Source organism: Triticum aestivum, chromosome 1D (assembly GCF_018294505.1).
Source record: "Triticum aestivum cultivar Chinese Spring chromosome 1D, IWGSC CS RefSeq v2.1, whole genome shotgun sequence".
Classification (NCBI taxonomy): domain Eukaryota; kingdom Viridiplantae; phylum Streptophyta; class Magnoliopsida; order Poales; family Poaceae; genus Triticum; species Triticum aestivum.
In genome coordinates this window covers 413,400,012-413,422,770 of record NC_057796.1, presented here as the reverse complement: position 1 = coordinate 413,422,770, position 22,759 = coordinate 413,400,012, and positions in this window count along the sequence as shown.

Below are 22,759 nucleotides of genomic sequence, written 5' to 3'. Positions count from 1 at the left end.
GAAAAGAAAAAAAAGAAAAGACAAATATTCACACGAATCTCAATGTAAGACCAATGACATAGGACTTAGATGTGCGATACTTATGGCACATCTAAACGTGCTTTAGCAAAACTGTTATTATTATTAGGGAAAGATAAGGTGTGTCTTGCCATGCTGCTTTTTGCTTGGGAAATGAATTCTATTTTTTCTCCCAATTTTTATTAGAATAATGCTAAACGTACGGACTTTATTTACAGGTTTGTACGGGCTGGGGATTGTCCGCTCTTCTAATTGCCCCCCCTCCCCCCTCTGATTTTCACCGGTGGGCCCGTGTCCCTTAATCAATCCTTCGCCAATCATCGCTAAGCAGCCTGTAAATCCCGCGTAGAAACCTGTACGTCTAGCATCATTGTTGTTATTATGCCAATTCATATTTCCCACATACCATGGAGACAGTCAAGCAAACGTGGAACACCAAGGGGGCGATTGGGCCGGTCATGTAGGTAAATGCTTTTGGTTTTGGTAAGGTTAATTTTTTTCTTTCTCTAAGTTTTCTGTTTTCTTTGTCTTTTATCATTTTCATTGTTTATTTTCCTGTTGATTTCAAAATTTTCCATTATAAATTAGTAAATATTTTCCAAATTTATTATTATTTTTAAAATTCCAGAACATACCTTAAATTCATGAACTTTTTTTCTAATTTATGAACAGTTTGAAGGAAAAGCATTAAATTCAGGAAATATAAAGTCATTTTTTTGACCATTTTTATAAATTCATGATTTTCAAAAAAAAAATATTGTGAACATTGAATGGAGTTCATGAAATATTTTTTCATATTTGTATATAGTTTTTAAATTTAAGAATATTTTTAAATTCATGATTTTCTTAAAATTTATGAAAAAATCATAATTAAAAATATTCTTAAATTTTAAAACTATATACAAATATGAAAAAGGATTTCATGGGGCGCGCTCTGTTGGGTTGTGCTCACCCCGGGGCCCCCCTCCGGTGGTTTTTGGCTCTAGTATTTTTCTTTTATTGTATAAAAATTCTCCAAAAAGTTTCATTCCATTCCGAGAATTTTTATTTCTGCACAAAAACAACACCATGGTAGTTCTGCTGAAAACAACGCCAGTTCGGTTAGTTTGATTCAAATCATGCAAATTAGAGTCCAAAACAAGAGGAAAAGCGTTAGGACAAGTAGATATGACGGAGACGTATCAACTCCCCAAGCTTAAACTTTGCTTGTCCTCAAACAATTCAGTTAATAAACTAAAAGTAAAAAAGAAAAACTTTTACGAACTCTTTTGCTCTTGTTTACATAAATAAGCTTAAGTAGCATCCAGGTTTTCAGCAAAAATTATGACTAACCATGTCGACAATAACTCTTAGAAATTATATTAACTCATATCAATAGCATAATCAACTAGCGAGCAATAATAAGATATCTCAAATGACAACACTTTGTCAAAACAACCATTATATAATATGACAATAGTGGTATCTCGCTAGCCCTTTCTGAGACCGCAAAACATAAATGTAGAGAACCTCAAAAGTTCAAGCAGCGACTAAATATTGTAATTCATGGTAGAAAAGATCCAGTCATGATGCACCCAACATTAACTATACAAAATGCATAAAAAATCATAATTAAAAACCAATTCCCGAATATTTTTAGAAAATTTGAAAGTCTCTTTGCGAGGAAACCGCATGAAATAAAAGAATTGACGGAAAGAACAAATGAGAAAAAAAATCACCAATTGAGTACGCATGGGACGCGGACCTGCGCGTTTGTTAGGAATCATAATGTTTTTAAAATGGAAAGTATTTTAATGGAAGTAGAATATAAAGTCAGTTGATAAAGTGACCTAGAACAAAATCGCCAGCATAATACGCACATATTGCTATATGATACACGACTGTGTCGGTTCTAAAACTGCCATGTGGGACCCATGACCCGACCAAATCCTTACAGTCAGGGTACACTTTGAGATAAAAACACTAAAACTCTCCTAGGGTTCTATTCCTAGGGGCTTAGTAATTATAAGGAGGCGTACAATGGGGGAGGGAGTTGGGATAAACAACCATTGATGTACATTAAGTTGTTTCATGGGTAAGGATGTAGATTTGCACTTTCGTAGGATGCCCGCCCAATTACATCAAAACGGATGAAACAACAAAGCTATATGTCATCACACTTCCAATGACAAGACTTTAAGAATAACCTTTTGGTGATTCAGCAAATATCAATAGTGAAACAAATCACTTACCAGCAATAGATTGTCCTCTTCCATCCTTTGTAAGCATATTTTCCTGATGTTGTCATTGGCGAGCATGACTAGCAGAACATAGTGTATATAGCTTCCAAGTGAATGATGAATTGTTTTCTACACCTTATAACATATGGTTAGTGGGGTTTGTTTGATCCCCCTTGAGCTTGCTAACTAGTACTATTTGTTAATTTGGCCCCTTGAATCAACTTGGATGGATGGTTTGTACTCATTGGTCCCTACCATGAAAGACCTCATAATCTGCATACGTATAAAATGTATCATGGTCCCAAGTACTAAAAACATATTGTAGGGGGGCGAAACACAAAATATGCTTGTTTGGGGGGGGGGGCATGTCTATTTATTTTTCAATCTAACCTCCATAAATGAGTATTTACAACATGGTCCAGGGCTTGCCCCCTGGGTTAGTCATGTCTTCGCCAGCGATGCAAGGCACGAAGATGGGTGGTCACCGAGTTCTTCCAATTCTAGTGGCCACCGAGTCTGAGTTCTACCACAAAAGACATGTGTGGGCCTAATGGTGCTTTCGGTTGGAGTGATTGGCTTTTGAATCAAGTGCTTTTGATGGTCCACCGACTTCAGGAACTAGCAACACACCCTGATTTGCTAAATGGCATTTCTGGTTATCATCCAAAGTGCCTTAGCCTCACAAACACTTCTAGCACCGACATTGAAGAAACAAGGCAACCATGTGCAAAAAGTAAATGTGATATCCAAGTTGGTTGAGGAGTCACCTGGATGGATCCATCAATCCATCCCACATAATCAAAGAAGACAAGACTTCCCAATGCAACAAGAACAAATCTGGATATGGTAAGATAACTCGTATATGGATGATTGCAATGCACGTGATCATGGCAAACAGTATGGACGTGCCTAGCCAGCATATTGGCCTCTGGAAGAAAAGAATCAATGACCTCAAGGTTGCCTGCTTGATTGCTCTGTTCAAAGTTTTCGGCGGCGTTATTTTAGGGATCATGGCGGTCCACATATATCGATTCTACTATTTTATCATATTTGAGATGACACTAGCCCTCCAAAAGTCTAAAAAGTTTCCATTCTAAGATCTCCAAAAAAATATTTACAAAATATTTACAAGGTTGAGTGGGGGTGGCAGCGTCCCCATCCTAGCTAGTCGTAAGATCCCCACTGTCAGATTCCCACCGGTGGGAACAGTCAACCCAACTGGGGATGTGCAAACAACATGCGTCATATGCATCTGTGACTTCCGTGTTGGTGAGTGTGTGGCGGTGCTCCTAATCGGCGACCACATCTTCCACTCCGACTACATTTGAGAGGAGGTTGCATAGGAAGTTCCATGTTGCCCGCTTTGTAGGGCATCTCTACCATGAAGGTACGTGGCTTCTAATTTTCTTGTCTTTACATGACTGGAAATCTTTGATATTCCCCGATTTGATTTTGACACATGAACTTACAGTGATCATTTTGTTTCTATTATGTTAAGATGTAAATTGGGTAATATTGTGATGATTTGGTCTGCTGTTCCTTCGTGCACTTCAGTTTTTGTTATGGTCAGCATTGTGTACATGATTGACCAACTTAATATGTTGATTTTGACACATGAAATTTACCTCCTTAGTGTACAGGAAATGTCGGGTGCAGTTTATGAGGGGAATCATGAATAGATGCATGGAAATCTTGCCCTTCATCACCTCATCAACGCTAAGCTTGCTAATCCAGTCCATGGAAGACATGTAGCTACACAGGACACATCCTTCGCATGAACCATATCTATCCTCGGGTTCCAGATTCTCCAAATCAACATGATGATGATTGTTTATCCTGTTCTTCATGAAGTAACCCGTGGAGTCAAGATAAAATGCCTTAAAGCGGTGTTTTTCAAAATTGACTTCCACAAAGCACATGCCATCATACATTTGTCCTTATTGCCGAAAGTCCTTATTCGGAAAGGCTTCAATAACCATTAAATTGCTAGGGCCATGTAGCTCATTTCTAGTGGCAGGACGACAGTTAACATCAATGGCGAAATCAACCCCTACTTCCACACCTCCCACGGGTGTGCCAAGGGGACCCTCTTTCCCCTTTTTTGTTTAACTTGGTAGTTGATGCACTGGCAGCCATCATCGATGCGGCTAAATGATATGGTCATATTTAGGGAATATGCCTCATCTTATTGGGGGAGGTGCGGTCACTCACCTCCAATATGCTGACGATACCATCCTTATGGTGGAAGGATCAGATGCGGATATCCAACACAACAAATTTCTGATTCTCTACTTCCAGGAGATGTCAGGTCTGACTATCAACTTCAATAAGAGTGAAGTCATGGTGCTTGGGTATTCCGATATTGAGTGGCAAGGGATTGCTAACCGGCTAAATTGTGACCTTAGGTCCTATCCGACGTCGTATCTAGGTATATATGCCCATTAGTGACTCATGGTTGCTGGTAAAGGACCTCCGCCCTACGGTTACCAAGGTTCAACATATGGTGGAACCTTGGAAAGTGGCTAGGATGGTTCTCACTAACTTGTCCATGATAAGCCTGCTTATGTATTTGATGAGATTCTATAATCTTCATGAATTTTGGGCTAGGAAGGGAGACAATCAAAAGTAACATATGGTCAAATGGTTGGAAATATGTAAACCCAAGGACCGGGGTGGCTTGGGGACAAATTACTCCAAGTGTATGAACATTGTGTTGCTCTCCAAATGGTTGTGGAGTATTTCAACCGGAGAAGGGGGCCTTTGGTTGGACATCATCCGTGCAAAATATTTGTGTGGCCAACCACTTGCTTTCGCTCAGCGCTCGGGAGGATCCCAATTTTGGTAATCAAATCCGTAATCTAGCTACTCCCAGTTCTTCAAATAGGCTCCTCCATTACGGTTGGTTCAGGGACGAATACACTTTTTTGGTTGGACTGTTGGTCTGGGCAGAAGTCCTTTGCATCTAGGTGATGATGTGTTGGTCTTTAGGGAAACACTAGAAGAGCATGTGCAACACCTCCAAACTGCCGTGGGTCTTCTCAGAGTAAACCGCTGATATGTCTCCATCGTATCTATACCTTTTTATTGTTTCATGCCAATATTATACAACTTTTATACAATTTTGGTGACATTTTATATGATTTATTTGGGCTAACATATTGATCCAGTGCCCAGTGCCAGTTCCTGTTTGTTGCATGTTTTTTGTTTCGCAGAAAATCCATATCAAACGAAGTCCAAACGCGATAAAATTTTATGGAGAATTATTTCAGAATATTTGTGATTTTTGGGAGGTGGAATCAACGCAAACGGGGTCCCACAGGCCCCAAGATACACCAGGGCGCGCCTCAGGCCCCAGGCGCGCCCAGGTGTCTTATGCTCACCTCATACGTCGGTTGGATCTCTACTTCGGGTGCAAGGAAGCTTATATCCGAAAAAAAATCGTGTTAAAATCTCAGCGCAATCGGAGTTACGGATCTCCCGGAATATAAGAAACAATTTTCGGCCAGATCTGGGGAACGCGAAACAGAAGGGAATAGAGAGGGAGATCCAATCTCGGAGGGGCTCCCGCCCCTCCGCCGCCATGGAGGCCATGGACCAGAGGGGGCATCTAGGGGGGAGGCCATGGAAGAAGAAGAAGGATGGGGGCTCTCTCCCCTCACTCCCAGTGGCGCTGGAGTGCCGCCGGGGCAAGGATCGTGATGGCGATCTACATCGACAATCTTGCTACCATCAACACCAACTTCCTCCCCCTCTATGCACCGGTGTAACACCCCTTCTCCCCGATGTAATCTCTACTTAAACATGGTGCTCAACTCCATATATTATTTCCCAATGGTCTATGGTTATCGTATGATGTTTGAGTAGATCCGTTTTGTCCTATGGGTTAATCGTGATCTTGGTTGGTGTGATTGTATATTTTATTTATGGTGTTGTCCTACGGTGCGCTCCGTGTCGCGCAAACGGAGGGGCCCCCGCTGTAGGGTGTTGCAATAGTTCATGGTTTGCTTATTGTCGGTGTTGCGGGGGTGACAGCAGCCTAAACGCAGATAAGTGGGTTATGGCGTATGGGAGTAAAGAGGACTTGACACATAATGATATGGTTTGTTTCACGACCTAAATGATCTTTAGTAGTTGCGGATGCTTGCGTGGGGTCCAATCATAAGTGCATATGATCCAAGTAGAGAAAGTATATTAGCTCATGCCTCTCCCTCATGTAAAATTACAAGAATGATTACCGGTACTTGTTATCGATTGCCTAGGGAGAAAATGAATTTCTTGTTGAAGCTATCTAATTTTATTACCTTGCAATTTATTCGTAGTTTTATTCTCGCAAATTACTCGTAGTTTTATTCTTGCAAAATAGTTTCATACTTGTTCTAGGTAAGGCAAACGTCAAGTGTGCATAGAGTTGTATTGGTGGTCGATAGAACTTGAGGGAATAATTGTTCTACCTTTAGCTCCTCGTTTGGTTCGACACTCTTATTTATCGAAGAAGTCTACAAACGATCCCCTATACATGTGGGTTATCAAGTCCTTTTTCTGGCGCCGTTGCTGGGGAGCAATAGCGTGGGGTGAATATTCTCGTGTGTGCTTGTTTGCTTTATCACTAAGTAGTTTTTATTTGCCGTTCAAAGTTTTTATCTATCTTTAGTTATGGATATGGAACACGAAATACCAAAAAAATAGTTGTACTTGCTACTCATGGAGATGGGGAACCTCCTAAAACCCTCGATGCTCGTTATGTGAAAAATATTATGCACTACTTTGATAATCCTGAGAAAACCCCATTCAACTTGATAATGGGAGTAACGTTGGATCAACGTGAATACTTTAGGGATTATCGCTTGACACAAAAAGGGAGACTATTATGAGATCAAATTGAAATGTTGCAATGGTATGCTTGGAATTTATGCTCAAGATATGATTATACTTGTTGCTCTAGGATGAAGGCTCGACACCTTCCCTTTTCATGTGAATTTAATGATAATGAAACCTTTGCTTCTTATGCTAATGGTAGATATGATTACCATGATGTGTAATGAATAGAAGAATTTGTTGCTTTTAAGGGTGCTTATGAAATTGAATCTTTGTTTGAAAAGTTTGAAGATTTTGATGATTCAGTTTATAGACCTGGAAATTTTTCTATCCTTAAATATTGCTATGATAATTATAAATACAATTCCAATATTGATGAATTTATTGAGAAAGTCTCCCTGTCCAAGAAGAGACTAATATTTTGCAGGAGCCTATGGAAGAAGGAGTTGATGAAACTATAAGCTCACTGGATGAAAAAGATGATGAAGAGAGTGGAGAACAAAAGGAGGAAGAGCGGACTAGCTACCCGTGCCCACCTTCTTATGAGAGTAACTCTTCAACTCATACATTGTTTAATTTCCCTTCGTTCTTACCAAAGGATGAATTCTATGGTAATTGCTATGATCCCATTGATTCGTTTGAAATATCCCTTTTTGATGAACTTGATGTTTGCTATGCTTGTGGCCAAGATGCCAATATGAATTATGCTTATGGAGATGAACTTGCTATTGTTCCTTTTGTTAAACAGGAAACTGTTGCTATTGCACCCACACATGATAGTCTTATTTCCTTTTTGAATTCTCCCAACTATACTATATCGGAGAAGTTTGCTCTTATTAAGGATTACATTGATGGGTTGCCTTTTACCGTTGCACATGATGATTTTGATGAATATAATATGCATGTGCTTGCTGCTCCTACTTGCAATTATTATGAGAGAGGAACTACATCTTCGCCTCCCTATGTTTTCAACACGATAAAATTGCAAGAAACTGCTTATGCTATGTATTGGCCTTTACTTGATGTGCATGAATTGTTCTTGTATGACATGCCGATGCATAGGAGGAGAGTTAGACTTTGTCATTGCATGATATATGTTTCTTTGTGCTCACTACTAAATGCCAAATCATTTTTAATTAAAATTGGCTTTGATATACCTTGGGATCCGGGTGGATCCATTACTTGAGCACTTTATGCCTAGCTTAATGGCTTTAAAGAAAGCGATGCCAGGGAGACAACCCAGAAGTTTTAGAGAGTCATTTGTTTCTACAGAGTGCTTTTATAAAGTTTAAAAACAAAAAATTATAGAGGGGAACTTAAAAGTTCACAAAAATAAAAGTGAAAGTGAGAAAGACGAGCACCGTTGAAGTGGGGGACGTCCTTGAACTTTGTTCTTGCCCATGGAAACTTTGTGAATCTCAACTACAGAAACTTTTCAACAAAACTAATTATCCCCTTGTACAAATCCTTTGTATTGTAAAATTATTGTGCCAAGATTTGCCTTTAGGATGAGTAGATTGCTTGTTGGTATGTGCGGTGCAAAAACAGAAACTTTGGTTGTAGTGCGCGATTTTACATTTTTTACTGGAACACCGAAAGTTTCTGAAACTTTTTGCACAATATTGCTATAGAAATTGATTATTTTGTCCTAATTTTTCAGAATTTTTGGAGTAAGTATGGTATGTTGGGGAACGTAGCATGCAATTTCAAAAAAATTCCTACGCTCACGCAAGATCTATCTAGGAGATGCATAGCAACGAGAGGGGGAGAGTGTATCTACGTACCCTTGTAGACCGAAAGCGGAAGCGTTTGACAACGCGGTTGATGTAGTCAAACTTCTTCTTGTTCCGACCGATCAAGCACCGAACGTACGGTACCTCCGAGTTCTGCACACGTTCAGCCCGATGACGTCCCTCGAAATCATGATCCAGCAACGTGTCGAGGGAGAGTTCCGTCAGCACGATGGCGTGGTGACGGTGATGGTGAAGTGATCCACGCAGGGCTTCGCCTAAGCACTACGTGAATATGACCGGAGGCGTAAACTGTGGAGGGGGGAGCCGCACACGGCTAACAGATGTTGTTGTGTGTTCTAGCGGTGCCCCCCCCCCTCATATATATAGGTTGGAGGGGAGGAGAGGCAGTCAAGGGGGCTCCCCAAGTATGAGGAAGACTACTTGGGCGCCTCCCAATTCGGCATCCCCCCTTCCATATTCATCCGGAGGGGAAAGGAAGGAGGAGGGAGGAGAGAAGGAAGGGGGAGGCCGAATCCCTCCCCTTCCTTTCTCTCTTCTCCTCTTTCCTTCCCCCTTTTTTGGCCTACATGGGCGCACCAGCCCCCTAGGGGCTGGTCTGTCCCGTTCTTGGCCCATTAGGCTCATGTAGTTGCCGGGGGGATGCCCGGAATCCCTTTCGGTGACCTGATATGTACCCGGTACCCCCAGAACACTTCCGGTGTCCGAATATCATCGTCCTATATATGAATATTTACCTATCGACCATTTCGAGACTCCTCGTCATGTCCGTGCTCTCATCCGAGACTCCGAACAACATTCGGTCACCAAATCACATAACTCATATAATACAAAATCGTCATCAAACGTTAAGCGTGCGGACCCTACGGGTTCGAGAACTATGTAGACATGACCGAGACACCTCTCCGGTCAATAACCAACATCGGAACCTGGATGCTCATATTGGTTCCCACATATTCTACAAAGATCTTTATCGGTCGTACCGTAATGAAAACATACGTTATTCCCTTTGTCATCGGTATGTTACTTGCCCGAGATTCGATCGTCGGTATCTTCATACCTAGTTCAATCTTGTTACCAGCAAGTCTCTTTACTCGTTCCGCAATACATCATCCCGCAACTAACTCATTAGTAACATTGCTTGCAAGGCTTATTATGATGGGCATTACCGAGAGGGCCCAGAGATACCTCTCCGATACTCGAAGTGACAAATCCTAATCTCGATCTATGCCAACCAAACAAACACCTTCAGAGATACCTGTGGAGCATCTTTATAATTACCCAGTTACATTGTGACTTTTGATAGCACACAAGGTATTCCTCCGGTATCCGGGAGTTGCATAATCTCATAGTCAAAGGAATATGTATATGACATGAAGAAAGCAATAGCAATAAAACTGAATGATCAATATGCTAAGCTAACGGATGGGTCTTGTCCATCACATCATTCTCCCAATGATGTGATCCCGTTCATCAAATGACAACACATGTATATGGTTAGGAAACTTAACCATCTTTGATTAACTAGCTAGTCTAGTAGAGGCTTACTAGGGACACTGTGTTTTGTCTATGTATCCACACATGTATCAAGTTTCCGGTTAATAAAATTCTAGCATGAATAATAAACATTTATCATGATATAAGGAAATATAAAATAACAACTTTATTATTACCTCTAGGGCATATTTCCTTCAGTCTCCCACTTGCACTAGAGTCAATAATCTAGTTCACATCGCCTTGTGATTTAACACCAATAGTTCACATCGTCATGTGATTAACACACATAGTTCACATTGCCATGTGACCAACACCCAAAGGGTTTACTGGAGTCAATAATCTAGTTCACATCGCCATGTGATTAACACCCAAAGAGTACTAAGGTGTGATCATGTTTTGCTTGTGAGAGAGGTTTAGTCAATGGGTCTGCCAGATTTAGATCCGTATGTATTTTGCAAATTTCTATGTTTACAATGCTCTGCACGGAGCTACTCTAACTAATTGCTCCCACTTTCAATATGTATCCAGATTGAGACTCAGAGTCATCCGGATCAGTGTCAAAGCTTGCATCGACATAACCCTGACGAACTCTTTGTCACCTCCATAACCGAGAATCATTTCCTCAGTCCTCTTTAGGTACCTAAGGATAATTTTGACCGCTGCCTAGTGATCTACTCCTGGATCACTATTGTACCCCCTTGTCAAACTCATGTCAAGGTACACAATAGGTCCGGTACACAGCATGGCATACTTTATAGAACCTATGGCTGAGGCATAGGGAATTACTTTCATTCTCTCTCTATCTTCTGCCATGGTCGGGTTTTGAGTCTTACTCAACTTCATACCTTACAATACAGTCAATAACTCCTTCTTTGACTGATCCATTTTGAACTTCTTCAAAACTTTATCAAGGTATGTGCTTTGTGAAAGTCCTATTAAGCATCTTGATCTATCTCTATAGATATTGATGCCCAATGTATAAGCAGCTTCACCGAGGTCTTTCATTCAAAAACTTTTATTCAAGTATACTTTTATGCTATCCAGAAATTCTACATCATTTCCAATCAACAATATGTCATCCACATATAATATTAGAAATGCTACAGAGCTCCCACTCACTTTCTTGTAAATACATGCTTCTCCGAAAGTCTGTATAAAACCATATGCTTTGATCACCTCATCAAAGCGTATATTCCAACCCCGAGATGCTTGCATCAGTCCATAGATGGATCGCTGGAGCTTGCACACTTTGTTAGCACCTTTAGGATTGACAAAACCTTCTGGTTGCATCATATACAACTCTTCTTTAAGAAATCCATTAAGGAATGCAGTTTTGACATCCATTTGCGAGATTTCATAAAATGCGGCAACTGCTAATTAACATGATTCGGACAGACTTAAGCATCGCCGCGAGTGAGAAAATCTCATCATAGTCAACACCTTGAACTTGTCGAAAAACCTTTTGCGACAAGTCGAGCTTTATCGATAGTAACACTACCATCAGTGTCCATCTTCCTCTTGAAGATCCATTTATTCTCAATGGCTTCCCGATCATCGGGAAAGTCCACCAAAGTCCACACTTTGTTCTCATACATGGATCCTATCTCAGATTTCATGGCCTCAAGCCATTTATCGGAATCTGGGCTCATCATAGCTTCTTCATAGTTCATAGGTTCATCATGGTCTAGTAACATGACTTCCAAAACAGGATTACCGTACCACTCTGGTGCGGAACATGCTCTAGTTGACCTACGAGGTTTGGTAGTAACTTGATCTTAGGTTTCATGATCATTATCATTAGCTTCCACTCTAGTTGGTGTAGGCATCACGGGAACGGTTTTCTGTGATGAGCTACTTTCCAATTCGAGAGAAGGTACAATTACCTCATCAAGTTCTACTTTCCTCCCACTCACTCCTTTCGAGAGAAACTCCTTCTCTAGAAAAGATCCATTCTTAGCAACAAAGATCTTGCCTTCAGATCTGTGATAGAAGGTGTACCCAATTGTTTCCTTAGGGTATCCTATGAAGACGCACTTCTCTGATTTGGGTTCGAGCTTATCAGGTTGAAGCGTTTTCACATAAGCATCGCAACCCCAAACTTTAAGAAACGACAACTTAGGTTTCTTGCCAAACCACAGTTCATGCGGTGTCGTCTCAACAGATTTAGACGGTGCCCTATTTAACGTGAATTCAGTTGTCTCTAATGCATAACCCCGAAACGATAGTGGTAAATCAGTAAGAGACATCATAGATCACACCATATCTAATAAAGTACGGTTACGACATTCGGACACACCATTATGCTGTGGTGTTCCAGGTGGCGTGAGTTGTGAAACTATTCCACATTGTTTTAAACGAAGGCCAAACTCGTAACTCAAATATTCGCCTCCGCGATTAGATCGTAGAAACTTTATTTTCTTGTTACGATGATTCTCCACTTCACTCTAAAATTCTTTGAACTTTTCAAATGTTTCAGACTTGTGTTTCATTAAGTAGATATACCTATATCTGCTCAAATCATCTCTGAAGGTCAGAAAATAACGATACCCGCCATGAGCTTCAACACTTATTGGACCGCATACATCGGTATGTATTATTTCCAATAAGTCATTAGCTCGCTCCATTATTCCGGACAACGGAGTTTTAGTCATCTTGCCCATGAGGCATGGTTCACAAGTATCAAATGATTCATAATCAGCAGACTAAGGCATAGCCTAGTGGTGGGAAGGGGTTGATGCCTTCCCACCCACCCAGGTTCAAGGCATGGTACTTGCAATTTGGTTTTGTTGCACCAATTATACTGTAGGGGGTCCCCTTACAGTATTTCTGTCAAAAAAATGATTCATAATCAAGTGATTCCAAAAATCCCATCTGCATGGAGTTTCTTCATGCTCTTTCCACCAATATGACCTAAATGGCAGTGCCACAAATATGTTGCACTATCATTATAAACTTTGCATCTTTTGGCATCAATATTATGAATATGTGTATCACTATGATCGAGATTCAATAAACCATTTACATTGGGTGTATGACCATAGAAGGTTTTATTCATGTAAACAGAACAACAATTATTCTCTGACTTAAATGAATAACCGTATCGCAATAAACATGATCCAATCATATTCATGCTCAACGCAAACACCAAATAACATTTATTTAGGTCCAACACCAATCCCGAAGGTAGAGGGAGTGTGCGGTGGTGATCTTATCAACCTTGGAATCACTTGCAACACACATCGTCACCTCGCCCTTAACTAGTCTCTATTCATTTTGCAACTCCTGTTTCGAGTTACCAATCTTAGCAACTGAACCGGTATCAAATACCCTGGGGTTACTATGAACACTAGTAAAGTACACATCAATAACATGTATATCAAATATACCTATGTTTACTTTGCCATCCTTCTTATCCGTCAAGTATTTGGGGTAGTTCCGCTTCCACTGACCATTCCCTTTGACGTAGAAGCACTTAGTTTCAGGCTTAGGTCTAGCTTTGGGCTTCTTCATGGGAGTGGCAACTTGCTTGTCATTCTTCTTGAAGTTCCCTTTCTTTTCCTTTGCCCTTTTTCTTGAAACTAGCGGTCTTGTGTTAACCATCAACACTTGATGCTCTTTCTTGATTTCTACCTTCGCCGATTTCAGCATCTCGAAGAGCTCGAGAATCTTTTCCGTTATCCCTTGCACATTATAGTTCATCACAAAGTTCTAGTAGCTTAGTGATAGTGACTAGAGAACTCTGTCAATCACTATCTTATCTGGAAGATTAACTCCCACTTGATCCAAGTGATTGTAGTACCCAAACGCTCTGAGCTCATGCTCACTGGCTGAGCTATTCTCCTCCATCTTGTAGGCAAAGTACTTTTCAGAGGTCTCACACCTCTCGACACGGGCATGAGTCTAAAATACCAATTTCAGCTCTTGGAACATCTCATATGCTCCGTGGTGTTCAAAACATTTTGAAGTCCCGGTTCTAAGACGTAAAGCATGGCGCACTAAATCGATCTTGCCAAACGTTCATAACGCCTGCATCTGCTCCTGCAATAGGTCTGTCACCCAGCAGTGCATCAAGGACATAATTCTTCTGTGTAGCAATGAGGATAATCCTCAGATCATGGACCCAGTCCGCATCATTGCTACTATCATCTTTCAATTTAGTTTTCTCTAGGAACATATGAAAAACATAGGGGAGCTACAACGCGAGCTATTGATCTACAACATAGATATGCAAAAACTATCAGGACTAAGTTCATGATAAATTAAGTTCAATTAATCATATTACTTAAGAACTCCCACTTAGATAGACATCCCTCGAGTCATCTAAATGATCACGTGATCCATATCAACTAAACCATGTCCGATCATCGCGTGAGATGGAGTAGTTTTCAATGGTGAACATCTCTATGTTGATCATATCTAATATATGATTCACGTTCGATCTTTTGGTCTCCAGTGTTCCGAGGCCATGTCTGTACATGCTAGGCTCGTCAAGTTTAACCCGAGTATTCCGCATGTGCAAAAACTGTCTTGCACCCATTGTATGTGAACGTAAAGCCTATCACACCCGATCATCATGTAGTGCCTCAGCATGATGAACTGTCGCAATGGTGCATACCAGGGAGAACACTTATACCTTGAAATTTTAGTAAGGGATCATCTTATAATGCTACCGCCGTACTAAGCAAAATAAGATGCATAAAAGATAAACATTACATGCAATCAAAATATGTGACATGATATGGCCATCATCATCTTGTGTCTTTGATCTCCATCTCCAAAGCACCGTCATGATCTCCATCATCACCGGCTTGACACCTTGATCTCCATCGCAGCGTCGTGGTCGTCTCGCCAACTATTGCTTCTACTAATATCGCTAACGCATAGTGATAAAGTAAAGCAATTACATGGCGTTTGCATTTCATACAATAAAGAGACAACCATAAGGCTCCTGCCTGTTGCCAGTGACTTTTACAAAACATGATCATCTCATACAATAACATATACATCATGTCTTGACCATATCACATCACGACATGCCCTGCAAAAACAAGTTAGACGTCCTCTACTTTGTTGTTGCAAGTTTTACGTGGCTGCTACGGGCTTCTAGCAAGAACCGTTCTTACCTACGCATCAAAACCACAACGGTGATTTATCAAGTTTGCTGTTTTAACCTTCAACAACGACCGGCCGCAGTCAAATTCGGTTCAACTAAAGTTGGAGAAATAGACACCTGCTAACCACCTTTATGCAAAGCAAGTTGCATGTCTGTCGGTGGAACCTGTCTCATGAACGTGGTCATGTAAGGTTGGTCCAGGCCGCTTCATCCAACAATACCGCCGAATCAAAATAAGACATTGGTGGTAAGTAGTATGACGATCACCACCCACAACTCTGTGTGTTCTACTCGTGCAAATCATCTACGCATAGACCTGGCTCAGATGCCACTGTTGGGGAACGTAGCATGCAATTTCAAAAAAAAAATCCTACGCTCACGCAAGAGCTATCTAGGAGATGCATAGCAACAAGAGGGGGAGAGTGTGTCTACGTACCCTCGTAGACCGAAATCGGAAGCGTTTGACAACGCGGTTGATGTAGTCGAACTTCTTCTTGTTCCAACCGATCAAGCACCGAACGTACGGTACCTCCGAGTTCTGCACACGTTCAGCTTGATGACGTCCCTCGGAATCTTGATCCAGCAATGTGTCGAGGGAGAGTTCCGTCAGCACAACGGCGTGGTGACAGTGATGGTGAAGTGATCCGCGCAGGGCTTCACCTAAGCACTACGTGAATATGACCGGAGGCGTAAACTATGGAGGGGGCGCCGCACACGGCTAACAGATGTTGTTGTGTGTTCTAGCGGTGTCCCCCTCATATATATAGGTTGGAGGGGAGGAGAGGCAGTCAAGGGGGCGCCCCAAGTAGGAGGAATCCTACTCGGGCACCTCCCAATTCGGCCTCCCCCCTTCCATATTCATCCGGAGGGGAAAGGAAGGAGGAGGGCGGAGAGAAGGAAGGGGGAGGCCGAATCCCTCCCCTTCCTTTCTCTCTTCTCCTCTTTCCTTCCCCCTTTTTTGGCATACATGGGGCGCACCAGCCCCCTAGGGGCTGGTCTTTCCCCTTCTTGGCCCATTAGGCCCATGTAGTTGCCGGGGGGATGCCCGGAATCCCTTCCGGTGACCCGATATGTACCCGGTACCCCCAGAACACTTCCGGTGTCCGAATATCATCGTCCTATATATATGAATCTTTACCTCTCGAACATTTCGAGACTCTCGTCATGTCCATGATCTCATCCGGGACTCCGAACAACATTCAGTCACCAAATCACATAACTCATATAATACAAAATCGTCATCGAACGTTAAGCGTGCGGACCCTACGGGTTCGAGAAGTATGTAGACATTACCGAGACACCTCTCGGTCAATAACCAACAGCGGAACCTGGATGCTCATATTGGTTTCCACATATTCTACGAAGATCTTTATCGGTCATACCGTAATGACAACATACGTTATTCCCTTTGTCATCGGTATGCTACTTGCCCGAGATTCGATCGTCGGTATCTTCATACCTAGTTCAATCTCATTACCGGCAAGTCTCTTTACTCGTTCCGTAATACATCATATCGTAACTAACTCATTAGTAACATTGCTTGCAAGGCTTATTATGATGTGCATTACCGAGAGGGCCCAGAGATACCTCTCCGATACTCGGAGTGGAAAATCCTAATCTCGGTCTATGCCAACCCAACAAACACCTTCGGAGATACCTGTAGAGCATCTTTATAATCACCCAGTTACGTCGTGACGTTTGATAGCACACAAGGTATTCCTCCGGTATCCGGGATTTGCATAATCTCATAGTCAAAGGAATATGTATATGACATGAAGAAAGCAATAGCAATAAAACTGAACGATCAATATGCTAAGCTAACAGATGGGTCTTGTCCATCACATCATTCTCCTAATGATGTGATCTCGTTCATCAAATGACAACACATGTTTATGGTTAGGAAACTTAACCATCTTTGATTAACGAGCTAGTCCAGTAGAGGCTTACTAGGGACACTGTGTTTTGTCTATGTATCCACGCATGTATCAAGTTTCCGGTTAATACAGTTCTAGCATGAATAATAAACATTTATCATGATATAAGGAAATATAAAATAACAACTTTATTATTGCCTCGAGGGCATATTTCCTTCATGGTACATGTTCAGATTGCTACAGACTGTCTTGTTTAAGCGAATTATGTTTTTGATGCATTGTTTTGCTTGTTTTGATGAAACTTCAGGTTTTATCGGTGGTATAAGCCATGGAAAAGTTATATTATAGTAGCTATAATGCAAAAACAAAATATGAATTGGTTTGCAATAGTACTTAGAGTAGTGATTTGCTTTATTATACTAACGGATCTTACCGAGCTTTCTGTTGAGTTTTGTGTGGATGAAATGATCAAAGATCGAGGAGGTCTCTATATGAGGAGAAGGAGGAGAGGCAAGAGATCAAGCTTGGGGATGAGCAAGGGACCCCAAGTAAATATCCAAGGAGACTCAAGCGTCTAAGCTTGGGGATGCCCCGGAAGGCATCCCATATTTCTTCAACAAGTATCGATATGTTTTCGTCTTCGTTTCGTTCATGTGATATGTGCAAATCTTGGAGCGTCTTTTGCTTAGTTTTTTCTTTTATGCACCATGCTGGTATGATATAGTCCATGGTTGATTTATAGAACGCTCATTGCACTTCACTTATATCTTTTGAGTATGGCTTTATAGAATGCTTCATGTGCTTCACTTATATCATTTGAAGTTTGGATTGCCTGTTTCTCTTCACATAGAAAACCGTTATTTGAAGAATGCTCTTTTGCTTCACTTATATTTATTAGAGAATGATATTTTATAGAAAGAATTAAACTCTCTTGCTTCACTTATATCTATTTAGAGAGTCAACATGAATTGGTCATTTGCATGGTTAGTCATAAAATCCTACATAAAACTTATGGATCACAGAATATCATATGTTTGATTCCTTGCAATAGTTTTGCGATATAGAGATGATAATATGTGGGAAGTACTAGTAAACGGTTGTGGTTAGTAGGAATATTGGTGTTAAGGTTTGTGATTCCCGAAGCATGCACATATAGTCTCTCATTATGCTATGAAGTTGGAGCATGATTTATTATTGATTGTCTTCCTTATGGGTGGCGGTCGGGGACGAGCGATGGTCTTTTCCTACCAATCTATCCCCCTAGGGGCATGCATAGTAGTACTTTGCTTCGCGGGCTAATAAACTTTTGCAATAAGTATATGAGTTCTTTATGACTAATGTAAGTCCATGGATTATACGCACTCTCACCTTTTCGCAATTTGCTAGCCTCTATGGTACCGTGCATTACCCTTTCTCACCTCGAGAGTCGGTGCAAACTTCACCGGTGCATCCAAACCCCGTGATATGATATGCTCTATCACACATAAGCCTTATTATATCTTCCTCAAAACAGCCACCATACCTACCTACTATATATGGCCTTTCCATAGCCATTCTGAGATATATTGCTTTGCATGATCATATAGCTGACATAGTAGTTGTGGCTTAGCCACCATTCATCATTTTTATACATGTTACGCTAGATCATTGCACATCTTGGTACACTTCCAGAGGCATTCATATAGAGTCATAATTTGTTATAGGTACCGAGTTGTAATTTTTATTTCTTTTGAGTTATAAGTAAATAGAAGTGTCATGATCATAATTATTCAGTATTAGAGCATTGCCCCAGTGAGGAATGGATGATGGAGACTATGATTCCCCCACAAGTCGGGATGAGACTCCGGACAATGAGAGAGAAAAAAGAGAAAAAAATAAAAAAAAAGAAAAAAGAAAAAAAAACAAAGAGAGAAGGGGCATTGTTACTATCCTTTACCACACTTGTGCTTAAAAGTAGCACCATGTTTTTTATATATAGAGTCTCCTATTTAGTCACTTTCATATACTAGTGGGAATTTTTCATTATAGAACTTGGCTTGTATATTCCGATGATGGGCTTCCTCAAATGCCCGAGGTCTTCATGAGCAAGCAAGTTCGATGCACACCCACTTAGTTTTCGTGTTGAGATTTCATACACTTATAGCTCTGAGTGCATCTGTTGCATGGAAATTCCTACTCCTCACGTTGATATCAATTGATGGGCATCCATAGCCCGTTGGTTAGCCGCGTCGATGTGAGACTTTCTTACTATTTTTGTCTCCTCAATATTTACCCCTATCATCATACTCTATTCCACCCGTAGTGCTATATCCATGACTCGTGTTCATGTATTGCATGAGGGTTGAAAAATCTGAAGCACGTTAAAAAGTATGAACCAGTTGCTCGGCTTATCATCGGGGTTGTGCATGATAAATACTTTGTGTCAAGAAGACAGAGCATGACAAGACTATATGATTTTGTAGGGATAGCTTTCTTTAGCGTCGATATTTTGAAAGACATGATTGTTTGTTGGGATGCATGAGTATTGATGTCTTTATGTTAAATTATAGACTATTGCTTTGAATCACTCGTGTCTTAATATTCATGCCATGACTAGACATGTGATCAAGTTTATGCTAGGTAGCATTCCACATCAAAAAATTATCTTTTTTTATAATTTACCTACTCGAGGACGAGCAGGAATTAAACTTGGAGATGCTGATACGTCTCCATCATATCTATAATTCTTTATTGTGTCATGCCAATATTATACAACTTTTATACAATTTTGGCAACATTTTATATGATTTACTTGGACTAACATATTGATCCAGTGCCTAGTGCCAGTTCCTGTTGTTGCATGTTTTTTGTTTCGCAGAAAATGCATATCAAACGAAGTCCAAACGCGATAAAAATTTACGGAGAATTATTTTGGAATATTGGTGATTTTTGGGAGGTGGAATCAACGCAAACGGGGGCCCACAGGCCCCAAGATGCACCAGGGCGCGCCCCAGGCCCCGGGCGCGCCCAGGTGTCTTATGCTCACCTCGTACGTCGGTTGGATCTCTACTTCTGGCGCAAGGAAGCTTATATCCGGAAAAAAATGATGTTAAAATCTCAGCGCAATCGGAGTTACGGATCTCCCGGAATATAAGAAACGGTTTTCGGCCAGATCTGGGGAACGCGAAACAGAATGGAACAGAGAGGGAGATCCAATCTCGGAGGAGCTCCCGCCCCTCCGCCGCCATGGAGGCCATGGACCAGAGGGGGAACTCTCCTTCCATCTAGGGGGAGGCCAAGGAAGAAGAAGAAGGAGGGGGGCTCTCTCCCCCTCTCTCCCGGTGGCGCCGGAGTTCCGCCGGGGCAAGGATCGTGACGGCGATCTACATCAACAATCTTGCTACAGTCAACACCAACTTTCCCCCCCTCTGTGTAGCGGTGTAACACCCCTTCTCCCCCCTATAATCTCTACTTAAACATGGTACTCAATTCCATATATTATTTTCCAATGATCTATGGTTATCCTATGATGTTTGAGTAGATCCGTTTTGTCCTATGGGTGAATCGTGATCTTGGTTGGTATGATTGTATATTTTATTTGTGGTGCTGTCCTACGGTGCCCTCTGTGTCACGCAAACGGAGGGCCCCCCGCTGTAGGGTGTTGCAATATGTTCATGGTTTGCATATTGTCGGTCTTGCGGGGCTGACAGCAGTCTAAACGCGGATAAGTGGGTTATGGCATATGGGAGTAAAGAGGACTTGACACTTAATGCTATGGTTGGTTTCACGGCCTTAATGATCTTTAGTAGTTGTGGATGCTTGCTAGGGGTCCAATCATAAGTGCATATGATCCAAGTAGATAAAGTATGTTAGCTCATGTCTCTCCCTCATATAAAATTACAAGAATGATTACCGGTACTTGTTATCGATTGCCTAGGGACAAATGAATTTCTTGTTGACAAAAGCTATCTACTTATATTAGCTTACAATTTATTCGTAGTTTTATTCTCGCAAAGTACTCGTAGTTTTATTCTTGCAAAATAGTTTCATACTTGTTCTAGGTAAAGCAAACGTCAAGTGTGCGTAGTTGTATCGGTGGTCGATAGAACTTGAGGGAATATTTGTTCCACCTTTAGCTCCTCGTTGGGTTCGACACTCTTATTTATCAGAGAAGGCTACAAATGATCCCCTAGACTTGTGGGTTATCAACCGCCTATCTGTCAAGCAGAGCAAGTGTGAATTTGGTACCACAAAGGTCAATTACCTGGGCCACATTATTTCTGCTGAGGGGGTAGCTACTAACCCAAGAAAGGTCCAAGATATTCTGAATTGACCTTCTCGTGACAATGTGACTAAACTCAGAGGGTTTTTAGGTTTGACTAGGTATTATAGGAGGGTTGTCAGAGATTATGATACTATATGTAGACCATTATATGATGTTTTAAAAAGGACAAATTCCAATGGGTCCTCTTCAAGAATAGACATTTACAAACCTCAAGAAAATTATGACCTCCTGCCCTGTCCTGGCGTTACCTGACTTCGCAAAGCTGTTCACCATTGAGGCTGATGCTTGTGGAACTGGACTGGGTGATGTATTAATGAAACTGGGAGACCTATTGCATATCTCCGCAATGCAATCAGCCTTAACTCTTTGGGCAAATCCATTTATGAGAAAGAAGCTATGGCTATCTTGGAAGCATTAAAGATTTCTTACACCTGTGTTTATTTATACAAAAGACCCAATCTTCTTTGGGACAATTGTATTTTTTCCCCTAGTTGGAACCTACCCACGGGTTTTGCCCTTACTCTTCGACACTGCTCAGTTTTGCAGTTAGATTTCCCCCCGAGGTCGCCCGAATGCCCTTTGACCGTTTGACCAATACTTTGAAAATTCGTAACAAATTTATACGAACTCAGAAAAATGCAAATAAGATATCAATATGTTCAGATAAACATTACCTTTATGTGCATGTCATTTGCATTTAGGTCAAAAGTACCGTTTAAACTACCTGAGGTTATTAATGTTACTAACATAATTAAAAATAAAAAGGCATAAACAATACAATTTTCATGAATACAAATTACCTGCAAATGTAGGTGATGTTTTCTGAACATCCTGATATCTTATTTGCATTTTTTTGAGTTCATATCAACTTGTTGTGAATGCTCAAACAACTTTGACCATTATTTTGAAACTTCATCACAAGTTGATATGAACTCAGAAAGATGCAAATAAGATATCAGGATGTTCAGAAAACATCACCTACATTTCCATGTAATTTTTATTCATGGTAAAGTATTGTTTATACTTTTTTATTTTTAATAATGTTAATAACATTCATAACCTCGAGTAGTTTAGATGCTACTTTTTTCCTGAATGTAAATGACATGCGCACAAGGTAATGTTTATCTGAACATTTTGATATCTTATTTGCATTTTTCTGAGTTCATATGAATTTGCTACGAATTTTCAAAGTATTGGTCAAACGGTCA